Source organism: Panthera tigris, chromosome C1 (genome assembly GCF_018350195.1).
Source record: "Panthera tigris isolate Pti1 chromosome C1, P.tigris_Pti1_mat1.1, whole genome shotgun sequence".
Classification (NCBI taxonomy): Eukaryota; Metazoa; Chordata; class Mammalia; order Carnivora; family Felidae; genus Panthera; species Panthera tigris.
Window position 1 is genome coordinate 5,142,157 of NC_056667.1, and position 12,788 is coordinate 5,154,944.

Consider the following 12,788-nt stretch of genomic DNA (forward strand, 5'->3'; position numbering starts at 1 on the left):
GAAAGAGAAAGTAGCCTGCAGCGCGGAGGGAACAGGGTAAAGCTGACTCAGACCCCAGGAATCCTGCGGGGCCAGGATGGGCGGCTCTTTAGGGCAGGAGGGAGTGCGTCTGGAACTCCCATGGGAGGCTGGGGATAACCAGCCCCCGTTCTCCCCTCTGAACCCCTTGGTTGAAACAAAAAAACAAGGCAGGTAGTGATGCCCACCTGGCTTTATTCCTGACAGGGCTGTTGTGCCCAGGTGTGGGGCAGCAGTAGGCGGGTGGGGGTACCCTTCATGCACCTGCACTGCCCTCACACGCCTGAGTCCGGAGACTCCCTCCTAGGCTGTGAGTGAGCCAAGGACCTCGAGGGGGGCCAGAGGTCTCTCTCATCCCCTATAGCTTCCTCCTCAAGGAAGGAGAGCAGGAGGGGAGCCAGGGCCCCCAAAAGGCATGCACAGGTGGCAGGAACCCCTGAGTCCAGCCCTGTCCCAGTCGGTGAGGCCAGGTTGGGGTGTGTGTGAACAGACGGGGACAGAGGGTCCCTGGACCTTGCCAGCTGTCTGAGGCGTTAGGGAACGTCCACACCACACTCCCCTGAAGCGGGAGGGCCTTTCCAGAGGCCTGGTGGCCAAGCCCAGGGGAGCCTAACTGCACTGGGCCTCCAGCTTCGTGCTGACCTGGTGCCCCCGCCCCTCTCACCCCCTCCCTGCCCTCCCTTGGCTGGAGCCCCAGGAGCCCCCTGGACCCCTCAGCCACACAGAGGCCCTGAGGACCCCGCCCCCCTGACCGTCCCCCGCCTCACCCCGCCCTCCACAGCCTCATATCTGCCAATACAAAGCCATACATCTTGGCGTGTGACAAATCACTTTTTAATTGCCTCAAGGAAGAAACCCATTAGTCTTTCCTTTACGTGAGAGTCATCGTAATATTGGGCAAAGCCCTGCTGGCTGGAGGCCGAGGCTGGGGGCCGCGGGGCTATTTTTGGTTTGCACCGACATCCTACTCCAACATTCATTCTAGAGAGGGAGGAGTTAAATCTTCCCTGACACCCCAGTGCCTCTCTGCCCACACCAGGAGAGCTCGCTACCCGCCCAAGAGGGGGAGGCCGGCCAGCAAGAGCAGTCCAAATAAATTTCTGTCACGTCTCACGCCAAATCCATTTCCCCTTAAACAAGTTCCAGTCACCAGCCTCCCAAGCACTGAGCAGACCTGAGGCAAGACCCTGTGGGGTGCTGCCCGCCCCGCCCCCACCACCCACACCCGCCATCTTCTTTCTGTGGCGGCCCAGTGGCCGCAGCCCCAGCGGGGCCTCCTCCCTCCCTCCCTTCCTCCTCCCACCCCCCTCCCAGACCCCAGAATGCCACAGGTGGCTGAGCCCGGGCCTGGGAGGCCTATCTGGGGCTCCAGCAGCCCTCAGCTTTGGAGAGAGGTCAGCAGAAAGCATTATTTATGGCTCATCCTGGGGGTTGCCTCAGGGACGTATAAAGCAGGCCTGACTTTGCGCGTTACAGACTACTCTGCCTTCGTTTCGGAAGAGATAAAGAAAGAAAAGCAAGGAGGAGAGAGACAGAGAGAGAGAGAGAGAAAGGGAAGGAAGTGGAGGTGGCTGCTGGAGCTACAGGCCAGCCCCCGCCCCCTCTAAGGGCCAACGACCCACAGGCCTTTGACACAACCAAAGCCGCCAGTCCATGCCAGCGACTGGGGCTGGGGCCAAAGGGGGCGCTCCGTGAATTTTAATGCATCGATTAACTAATGAGTGTGGTACACTGGGCTCTGATCGGCTGGCACAAGGCACCCCAGCCCCTTGTAAGATGATGCCTGCTGAGGGGTCCCTCGGAGGGCTGGGGTCACAGGAAGGGTGCCCCTGGTTCTCACAGGCCAGCCTTGTCTCCACAGAAGCTTGCTGCTTTGCAACAGCAGCTGACTTTTGAGTCGGGGGTGGCTCAGTCACCCAGTAGAGGTGAGCAAAGCCTCCAAGGTACAGGACTGGAGAGGACTCACCATGTGAAAGTTGAAGTCCTCGGGATGTATTCCTGATGTGAACAAACTCAGTGCCTGGGGAAGCCGACCCTGCAGGTTAGACAAACAGCCACCTCCCTCTGGCCACAGCCCCGGAGCCCAGGAGGTGACGCCCCAGCCAGCCAGCCACTGGTTCTTTGAGACCCAGGGGCATCATGCAAAGAGGCGCTACCCTACGAGAGAACCCAGTCACTGGCGGGTGTGGAAATGCCAGGTCTCGGCAAGGGCGGTTCTCACGTGCTCTGGGCGCCAGTTTTTTTAATCAGAACAAAGAGCGCTTCACGCTCCTTTCTGTGCATGGTGCAAGGTTCCCGAGTTTAGGTTACACCTGATGCTAATAACCTTAATTGTAAATCCTTTATTTATAGACTTGGCCTATAACAACCTCCGCCTGGCTTTAAACTGAACGCTGACTAAGGGAGAGGTGGGCTGAACATCCCTGGCGGCCCCAGAGCTCAGATTCCAGCCCCCAACGACTCTGTGTATTAAGTGACAGGGCTCATAAAACCCCACGGCTCCCTCCCCACCGCTGTCTGGCTCCCAGGGGGCAGATAGTTGGAGATTCTCATGCAAAATAAATTGCACTGCATTTTCATTAAAAAACAACTCCACCTGACTCAGCACTTCGGGGGTGGACAGTGAGGAGGGGCTTTGCGGCAGGATCCAAGGACAAGAGGAGGCATCAAGGCCCCTGCGTGCACTCTGACCCACCCCCCCCCACCCCCCCCCCCCCCACACACACACACACATAGCTGGCTGGCTCCTGGCCTCTGCTCCGGCCCTGGCTCCCGGGCTCTATAGCTCACACTCTGTCAGAGGCCATGGGGTGTCCTGAGAGAGGCAGCTAGAGGTCACAGAATTAGGATCTGGTTTTACTGGAGCTGGGCAGTCCTTGGGAGGGGGATCCCAGCCTTCCCGGAGGGCAGGGTTGTTAGGGGCAGGGCCAGTGCTGGGATGTAGCTCCTGGCCCCTCCAGCCTCACTCTTCTGCGGCCAAGCATTTGAAGGGCTGTCTCTGTGGGACACGAGGGCAGGTTCGTGTCTGGATCTCTGGGCAGATGCTCACAGGGACACAGATTTCTGGGCATCGGCTGAATGCTCTTTCTAAATAGCAGGTCCGCTCAAGGCCTAGACTAGTCCCCCAGGGGCTGCCCGTCAACCCACAGCTTGAAACCCTAACCCCTAAAGGGCCCTGAGCTCCGGTCAGAGCCTCACTTACTCCTAGGTCTCAGCTCCTCAATGCTCTCCTCCCCCCTCCTCTGCCTGTTGAGTCCCTCCCGGTCCCTCCTGGACACACTGCCCCCTGCTCCTTGGCATCCAGCCGGTGGACCTCAGCCCCAGCCTCCCTCCCTGCGGCCTCACAGCGTGGGCGCAAGCTCCTGGTCCAGCCGCTCGCCGTCGCGTAGCTGGGGCCCGGGAACACGCAGGGGTGACATTCCGCAGCAGCGGCAGGCTGCACGCCTCCTCCCCTCCCCCCTCCCCCCTTCCCCCTCCGCCAACAAACGCGGCGACCACAGAGCCGAGGCATATGGCCTAACCAGGAGGGACGTGTTGCCCCACGGTTTATGGGGCGAAGCGTGATTAAGTGGATGGGACGTCAGGGCTGTCTTTGAAGAGCACGCTCTTCCCGTGACCCTTTGCCTGTTGGGTAGCAGGTCCCAACCAGCTGAGCCCCAGCGCCAGAGGTGAGCAGAGCGCCGCCCACCCTCCCCTGAAGGATGCTTTGAGCCCTAAACCCCTGGGCTCCCACCACCTCAGAGAGTAGCCAGCAGACACGTGGAGCCCGGCTTCCGAGGGGCCCCGGCGAGCACAGAGAGGCCCCTCCCCGGCGGCGCACAGCACAGCCCTGGCTACGGACAGAAATCCCGACAGCCCTTTTCCTAAAGGCGCCTGCGTGCGCCAGGGTGGCATTTCTGCTCTCCAGCCCAAGCTCGGCTTCCGCCATCCCGAATGGGTCAGGGCTGAGCCCGGGAGGCTGTCGCCAAGCCCAGGGACACATCCGGGTGCGCTGGCACCCGGCCCAGCTTCCCGGGCGGTGCCCACCCCCCCCCCCTCCGCTGAAGGCTATCGGGACATGGGGAGCCCCAGCAGCGCTTTCCCCAGGAGCTTCTCAGCCTGTCCCAGCAGATGAATCTCTTCCCTGAAAATGAATTTCACTCCTTTAGTCCCAGACAAATAGACACACTCTCCAGCCCCTTGAAAGAAATGAGATTTTAATTTGGGATGATTTTATTCAGCAAATGCCCCCAAACCATGCACTTTTCAAAGGGAAACTCCGGGTTCCATGGAGCCTTTTGGGAATCAAAGAAGGACTTTTCTCTCTCACTCTGTCTCCCGCCTCCACCACCCCCCCCCCAGCTCAAACAGAGAAGGGAAAACCTTTTCTTCTCAGAAGGATCTTTTCCTATTTTCTTCTATTTTAGGGGGGAAAAAATCTTCCTCTTTTTTTGATAGCATCGCCCTGGTGTTTTTTTTCCCCCCTTCACCCTACAGTGGATTCCTGCCTAATAAATACCTATGGTCAGAGGCAGATTTGCCATCATGCGTACCAGCCTTAAGCCCCTCATTTGGACTTGGTGGGCTGGCAAATGTTGACCACTATGGCTCGCTGTGGGGGGAGGCCTGCCTTGTACCACTGGCCGGTTTTCATGGAGTAAATACTCCCATCATGGCCCATTTCAAGCTAACAACCTCATGTCTCTGAGTGCAGTTAGGAAGAAGCACGTATAATTGGCTCTCGTGAGTAGGTACAAGCCACGTCCAGCACCACCGTACGGACTCTCTCTCTCTCTCACCTGCATCATGTGCTCTCTGTCCTAACAAAGGCCTCCCAGGTTGTGTAAACCTCAGACCCCAACGCGCGGAGTCTGCCCCTCGTGATGATGGGGAGGAGCGGTCTCTCGAAAAGGTAGTGCGAGAGCCCAGAGGGTCCCCCAGGGATGGCTGTGTGCCAGGCTGTGCTCACACCACACATCACGGAGCTGGCAGGTGAGGGTTCTACTCTGACACTGGGGACGACGGGGTTCCCAGGCCGCCAGTCTTTTGAGCCTCCCGAAGATGTACCGACCGAAGCCCTGAAAAGCCACACTTCTTAGCAAGTCCCACTTAGAAGGGTCTGAACCCTGGGTCCCCAGCCTGCTTTATACCCTGCCAGCCTCCTCACTGCTCATGCATAAGCCTGTCTCCTCCAGGGCAGGGGTTGCAAACCTGGAGCCCTCCGGCCTCCCCCTGTGTTTGGCTTACCCGATGTTTTATAAAGGCTTGAGCCAACATTTGCAAATCTGGGGATTTCACACAAAAACTTTCTGACTTTTCTTGAACCCCCCAGAAGACCTAGCCTTGTTGGCCCAGATTCCCTAAGGGCTGAGCAGCCTGAGAGACAGGATGGGGACAGGCCACACCCTCCACGCTGTCCCCTTCCCAGCCCCCCACGCCTGGGCCGACAAGCAGCTGCCATTTCTCAGGGCACCCACCCTGTGGTTTTCCTCAGAGAAATATTTCCCTCTACCCAGGTTTCTTTCAAAAGTGGGAAATGAAAGATAGAACAAACTGTCCATGCATTTCAAGAGAAATGTGTATGGCATATTTCTTTGTGGGAGAGAAGAATATTCCTCTTGGGGCCTTTGCACTGCACCATCCAGGGGACACAGTCACATCGAAACTTGTGGGAATGGCGCCCCCTGGTTGTGCACCACGCAGCCTACACAGCCAGTGATTAACGTGCAAAGTGGAATGGTGTCGAAATTATTCTGCTTCTGATGCCGTTGTTCTTGCACATAGTTGGCCTACTTCACTCACGCGTGTGTCTTCATGGCAGAGCGGGCCCTCCAAGTTCTCATGGAAATTCTGGCAAGGCACGGTGAGAGCAGGCATGGGAGAGCAGGGACCAGAGACCGGTAGCCCCAGTGTGGAAGTTCCCTGCCCCAGTGACCTGAGAAGGGCCTGGAAGGCAAGAGAGAGCCGAGGTTCCAGGAAGGGGGCCAAGCAGCCCCCTCCGCAAGGTGCATCCTTGCCCAGCAATCTTCTGTGCCTCCTGTGGAAGCCAGCGAGGATGTTGCCTCCCCTGGGAAGCATGACCTTCCAATCATGCCCTCCTTGGGGCTGCCTCTGAATCCTGTATATGCCCAACAAACACTGCATGCTCCTCTGTGTGCTTCGATTCCGTTGACATGATCTGGCTCACTGTTTTGTTCATGTGCCTGGTCCAGGATTATGTCCCCAGTGCCTAGGACATAGGCTGGTACATAGTTGGGATTCAGTGAATAATTGTTAATCGGATGGATGGGTGAGTGGATGGGTGGATGGATGGATGGGTGGATGGATGGAAGGAAGGATGGATGGGACGGATGGATAGAGAACACATAGGAACCCCAGGCCTGGAGGCTCAGGCCAGGGCCTGGCATTGGAACTGGAGTATAAGCGGGGCTTAGGGTAGGTTCATTTCTGGAACAAGATTTTACCAGAAGAGTGACTAACTCTGAGTCTTGCCACTAACTCTATGAGTTCTTAGCCGAGAGTTCTTGTATGCTAACCCCCCACCCGCCCACCCAAAACAGTGGCGCCAGCTTGGAGGTAGCGGTCCTGCTTCCCAGACATCCGCTCTGCTCTCTGGCCATGTGTTCAGACAATTTCTATTCTCAGGGACACGTATAATTGGTGCGGGCAGTACGATGCGGCTTTATCTTTGCAAGACAGCTGCATTAGGCCATTCCCTCCCGCCTCTGTTTCTCACACACGCCAACCTAGACACTCGGGTCTAATTGCGGAGCCTTCCTAGTGTGCAGGTGGGAACTCGCAGGCCAGCTGAAGATGAAAAAAAAAAATGCAGGAAGTTAAAGGCTTCTGAGGGATAGTTACACAGTCAAAGAAAGGTCAAGAAAACTATTGCTAAGATCCAAACACCAAGTGAAACTCTGGTCCTTGATTAATTGACTAAATCATAGAGGCTTTGACCTACCTCTCTGAAGTTTAATGAATTAGTTGATGAGTTGCACAAAGTTGCTTCGCCGCCCGGAGGAGGGACTAGGTCACTGGTCTTCGGCTAATGGCATGCCCCATTGAGTTGCTCCCAACCGCCCTGCAGCATTGACCCGGAGACCTGCAGGTGCCGGGCCCTCCCGCACTCCGCTGCTCACCAGCAAAGATGCAGGGGCTGTGCCGCGCAGGACAAGGTGACCTGCCTTTGCTGCCCTAGTTGTTTGCGGCCCAGATTTCCTGCTCTTCTTCCTCCCCCCTTCTTCCCTCCTTCTGCTTGTCCCGTCACTTGCCTCCTCCCTCCCTCCCTTTCTTGCCTCTTCCCTGTGCAGCTCTGTTCGGAACCTGCTTCCCGACCCCCTGCCTCCCCCTCCCCAGCTCCCCGAAGGGAGAAGGGAAACTGATACCCCCCAGATAGATCTCATCATCGGTGCCGTCGGGCTCCGGGGAAAGAATCACCACCTTTGTCATGATTATTGATGTGGACTGGATTCGCTGAGTTAGAGGATGGGAGAAAGGTTGGTATTATGGGCACAGGACTTGCTTTGGTCAATAAAGCAAATTGGTTTAGGTGAAAATAAAGCAGCGTGTGCAAGTGTATTAAAAGAATAAAGTAATTACTGTCCAAGGTGCACAGAATATAAATCTGTGTGCTTGAAATTATTACAATGTGGTATTGATTACCTAGAGCCTGCCATTGCTTTTTAAGTTATAGCTTATTAAAGGGCGATATGCCTAACGAATAACTTCCCCGGCGTGTACTCTTGAAGCACACAGGAGTCCCATGGGCTCCTTGTCCCCTAGCCCGCCGGTGACCGCAGGCTCGCCCCTCCAGGCTCAGCGTGCCAGCACCTACGCCTGCCTGCCGGGGCTCCCGCTCCACTCTGGGATCTCCCTGGACCCCGGGCAGAGGTCCGTGGAAAGCCCCAGAGTGCATTTTGCCTCACCAATGAGATGATAATCCCATGGAGTCAGATATTGTCTGTCCTTCTAAACGCTTCCTCTGCATTCCTCCAGAACCAAGCATCATGCCAGGACAGAGTTCGCATTCCATTAATACCGGTTGGATGGGAATGAATGGCCTTGTTTTAAACTTTACTCTTTATTTAAAGTTTTTTTAATTACAAAAGCAAACAGGCTCACTATAACAAATGAATAAATTATTTTTAAATATTTACAAATATTTTTCTAATTATAAAAATTAGATAGGCTCCTGGTAGAACATTTATAAGATATGGAAAGGTATTAAAAAGATAATAAACATCACCTATAATCCCGTCACCTAGAGATAACCTTTGTTCACACGTTGGTAGCATTCTCGTCAGTCTTTATATACTTTATATATATAGTCTATATATACTCACATATATCAATTGTTATAAAATTTGTAATGTGATATATGTGCAGTTTCACATTTTATACTTTCCCATTTATGATCATATCAACAGGATCTTCCCGTCGTGCAATATTCCTTAAAACATTGTTTTCTTTTTTCTAATTTTTTAATGCTCATTTATTTTTGAGAGAGAGAAACAGGGTACAAGTGGGGGAGGGGCAGAGAGAGAGAGGGAGACACAAAATCTGAAGCAGGCTCCAGGCTCCGAGCTGTCGGCACAGAGCCCGACGCGGGGCTTGAACCCACGAACCGCGAGATCATGACCCGAGCCGAAGTTGGGCGCTTAACCGACTGAGTCACCCAGGTGCCCCCTTAAAACATTGTTTTTAATGGTTGCATAATATTCCATCTTACGGACATACCGTAATCTGTTAGTCATTGTCTTTGGCTGGACATTCATGATGCTTCCAGTGTTGAGCGTTATAAATAATACTCTGATGCACATTCTTATTTATAAGAATTTTATATATAAATAAGAAACATAATATAAATAAGAAATATAATATAAATAAGAAATTTATATCTTTCATCTCATGCCTGAGTTTTACAAAAGGTCAAGCTCTTAATGCAACAGCCAGTGGTGAATGTTCCTGAAAGAGCCAGTTGGGACGTGTGCCCCACACTTGGTTTGTTGAATGCTCTGCTGTCACATCTTTGAAATTCTTAACAATTTTTCAGCAAGGGACCCCACGTTTTCATTTTGCACCGGGCTCCACAAATGATGGAGCCAATCCCGGCGATGGAACATTGTTTCCCGCTGAGGTCGAGGAGTCAGGGCCATCTCTAACCATCCAGGGCCTTTGTGCAGTCTCGCCTTTCGTTTCAGTGAAAGCCAAAGGTCAGTGTGCGATCTCCTCATGGGCCCAGCTTTACCCGAGACTGACCACTGCTGCATCAGAACTTTCCATAGAGCTGACATTTACCCTTCAAACACCAAAATGTACATGTCACTGTGGTTGTTTGTGTCTCGTTGTATCTTGCTTTTTATTTGAACCATAAGTTGCCCATGAGGTATTTTGTTTGTGCTCTTCGAGATTTCTACTTGTCCTTTCTTAAATTGTCTCGAAACCATCACAAACTGACTAAAAAGTTGAAAGGACCGTTCAAAGAATTTTTTTCTGAGCTAGTTGAAGGTTGTCAACCAGATGCCCCGTCACCTGAGAACACTCCTGTGTATGTTCCTCCCCCGCCCAAATAAAAACATTCTCCTACATAACCATAGCAGAGCTCTCAAAATCAGAAATGAACATATATCGCACTACTGCCTAATCCTCAGTAATCTTACCAGTTGTCCCGACGATGTCAGCATCACAGGTCTTAGCACATTAGCGGTCATGTCCTGCAGTGTGGAGCAGTCCTTCCTTCTGTCCCTGACTTCCGTGATCTTGCCACTATGGGAGAATACAGACCAGTTCTTTGTAGACCGATTCTCAGTCTGGGTTTGTCTGACGTTTCCTCGTGAGTAGGTTCAGGTTGTGCATCTTTGGCAGGAATCTCCCGGAAGGGATACTGCGATCTGTCAGGTGGTCCAGGACTTCTGTTTGCCTAGTCCTCGTGTTCACTCAGATCACTTGAGTAAAGTGGTTTCTGCAAGGCTTCCCCACTGCAAAGCTACTTTTTTCCCCTTTGTAATTAAGAAGTATTTTGTGGGGAGGTACATCAAGCCTACCATAGATACACTATTCCTCTTCAAACTTTTAGTTTATTCGTTTATTTATCTACAGTTTCATAGACTCATAATTTCATTATTCCATGGGTCCTATCATTATTTATTTCGATGGTTGGTGGATGCCCAGTCAGGCTGGCTCTGGTGTCATTTCACATAAGAATGGCATCCTCTGAGCACTTCCTTGCGTTCTGAACAAGACGTTTCAGGCACATCTTGGTATCTCCTGGAATCAGCATCTCTCCAAAGAAGGCTGGTTCCTTCTAGTGGGAGATGGTATTTAGAAGCCAAGATCTGGGTCTAAGTGTGCTCATTGTTATTGGGATGTCACTGCTCCCAAGCCCTCTCAGTGGATAGTGCCGGGGAATATATGTCATCATGTGAATATATGCACACCTTTACATCTATATTTCTACCTAGGGAGGTAGATATTTTGAAAACCATTAGTTTACTCTGGCATAGCAATTCCAGTATGCCACCAGGGAATTCATTCTTACTTTCTCCCTTTTGACATATTTAGCTATCTCCTCCAGTAGTAAGATACCTGTCTCCTATTATCCTTAAATATGCTTACACATTTGGTCCATCTCCCTGAATACAACCAGTCTCACATCTCTGCCACCATCTCCTCCCCAACATGGACACTCTCCTCTCCCGTCGATACGCCCTTAATGCTGTTGTAAGAAGGACTCTGAAGCTTCCAGGGAAGTTTGTAGGCTCAGGGGAAAGAGTGATGTCATTGATGATATTAATCAGGTGATCATACGATTTTGAGAGAGAAGTAATAATAATCGCACTTAATAAAAATTGATAATGACACTGGGCAGCGGGTATCAGCCAGGTCGTCCGGTCATCCTATGTGTTGGATGTACTAGGAAAGCACAGTTCTGAGTCTGCTCTTGTGATCTTTGACCTTCTTTGTCAGGGTCACACTTCAACTCTATAGGTCACACTGTGGCACCCTCACCGGTTTCTTTCCAGCTCTCTGCCCCTCTTGTGTAGACTGAGAAGGTCCCTGACAAGGCTTGTTAAGAGCGAAGGTGGCCCTGCCAGGTTGCTGTGTCTTCTACCCTCCCTCATCCGGACCCTTCCTTCCCAGGCCCATCAACTGCAGGTGGAGCTCTTGTCTCACCCAGAAGGAACCGGACCCTTTCCGCTCCCCTCCCTGTGAGGAATCTTCTTTGGCTTCCTTCACAGGGTCTGAGGGAAGGAAAACATCTTCCCGCTAAAGGAGCCCACAGGGCGGAGCACCGTCAGTTCATTTAGTGGGTTCTTGTCAAATTACTGATTGGAACAGGTGCAAGCCCTGTCTGTGCCTGGGTGTTTCACTGAACATTCTGGAAAAGAGCAGACTGACCTGGCAAGGCCAGACGTGACTTTCACCCTCACACAGAGAGACACGTCTGGATTCCCTCCCCTTCTCTCTACCCCAGGCCGTCCTGCCTCCCTCACCGGACACCCCCACCCCGACAGAAGGGGAAAAGGCGGAAGGGGAAAAGGTGGTCATCACATTCTGAAGCCAAGCTGGGACAGAGGCTGCAGGGCGTGTGCACCCGTGTGTGTGAGTGTGTGCGTGTGCATGTGTTGTGTTTGTGTGCGGTGTGTGTGAGTGTATGTGAGTATGTGCATGCGTGTGTGTGCGTGTGTCTGCCTATGTGGTATGTGTGGGGTGTGTACCCGTGTGCACGCGCACGTGTGTTGGTGGGGGAGGGACAGGCGCCCAGGTCCTGAGTAGCCCTCCGTTCACCACAGGACGTGCCGAAGCAGCACCCAGCACCTTCCCCGTAACTGTTGGGTGGGCCCTCAGCCCAGGTTCCCAGCGGCCCCTCCCCTACTTGGAGGCCTCAGGCTCTGGAAGCCTCCTGACCCTCTAGAGGGGGAGTTACAGCAGTCTGAACAGCATCCCAGGGCCTCCTCCCTCACAGCCTCGGCCACATCCCCAGCACAGGCCCTGCTTCCAGCCCAGCTCCCAGACCTGCTGAATGCAGCCAGCTGGTCTCTTCTCAGGGGGTGGGACCACCTCTTAGGCTTCTGGGTAGGCCCGGCAGCCCACGCATGGAACCGAGCTCGGGAAAAACCCTGAGGAAGGAGAGTCACACAGGCCTGGGATTCCGGTGTAGACCCTGGCAGTCCTCACCCCAATACTGGAAGTAGGACCGTCTTCCATGCGTGGGGTAGGAATAGCTCAGAGAGGTTTGAAGACTAGCCAGGGGTCACCCAGCCAGGAGATGATGCAGCTTGGATTTAAACCCTGACCCCAGCGCGTGCCCTTCAACAGAGCAGGGCTGATGGCCGGAAGCACGGCCCTGACTCTTAGCACGGAGCCTTCCCAAGGCTGTCACGGGCCCTGGGGCCTCCAGCCTAGCTTTGGAGCCAAGGGAATGATGCTTTTGCCACCTGAGACAACATCTCTGGACTCCTGACCCCCGACCTCACTCAACCTTCTTCGAAGTTTGGCCAAACATGCAGAGCACCGGGCAAAGGGCCAGGCAAATGACAGCTCCATATCTCGATCCTCTGAAGTGCAGTTGCTAGTGTTGTGTTCTTGGAACAGTGGCCGCACAAGCCCTGGACAGACCCCAAGAGGGAAGCGGTGTTGGATGACCATCCTATGTGCACTGGGCACCTGGGACAGGGCTGCAGCCGAGCATTGGCCTGCAGGAGGGGCCACGGGAGGAGGTTCAATAGCTGGCCACCCCCTTGGCCCAGTCCTCTGAGTCCCATCCGCCCTGGGTTATCATCCACACAGTC

At 53.6% G+C, this 12,788-nt stretch overlaps 1 protein-coding gene across 6 annotated transcripts in view; it reads left to right on the forward strand.

The window, feature by feature from the left end:
- The window catches only part of CAMTA1 (calmodulin binding transcription activator 1), an 848,343-nt gene that overhangs the window by 656,421 nt on the left and 179,134 nt on the right, over window positions 1-12,788 (forward strand). The window lies entirely within an intron of this gene.